Source organism: Jaculus jaculus, chromosome 12, assembly GCF_020740685.1.
Source record: "Jaculus jaculus isolate mJacJac1 chromosome 12, mJacJac1.mat.Y.cur, whole genome shotgun sequence".
Taxonomy (NCBI): Eukaryota; Metazoa; Chordata; class Mammalia; order Rodentia; family Dipodidae; genus Jaculus; species Jaculus jaculus.
In genome coordinates this window covers 25,458,535-25,458,747 of record NC_059113.1, presented here as the reverse complement: position 1 = coordinate 25,458,747, position 213 = coordinate 25,458,535, and positions in this window count along the sequence as shown.

Below are 213 nucleotides of genomic sequence, written 5' to 3'. Positions count from 1 at the left end.
TTCACTGTGTAGTCTCAGGGTGGCCTCGAACCTCAGCAAAGCTCATACTTTAGCCTCCTGAGGGCAGTGATTAAAGGCAAAAGCCACCAGGCCTGAGGTCCTGAGGATTGCAGGCAGGCACTGGCCAGGGGCAGTCTGCCAAGTGATTGGCAGGGCTTTGGGCAAGTGAAAGGACCCCGGGGTCCATGGGCACGAGGGAGGGCGGGGCTTGAC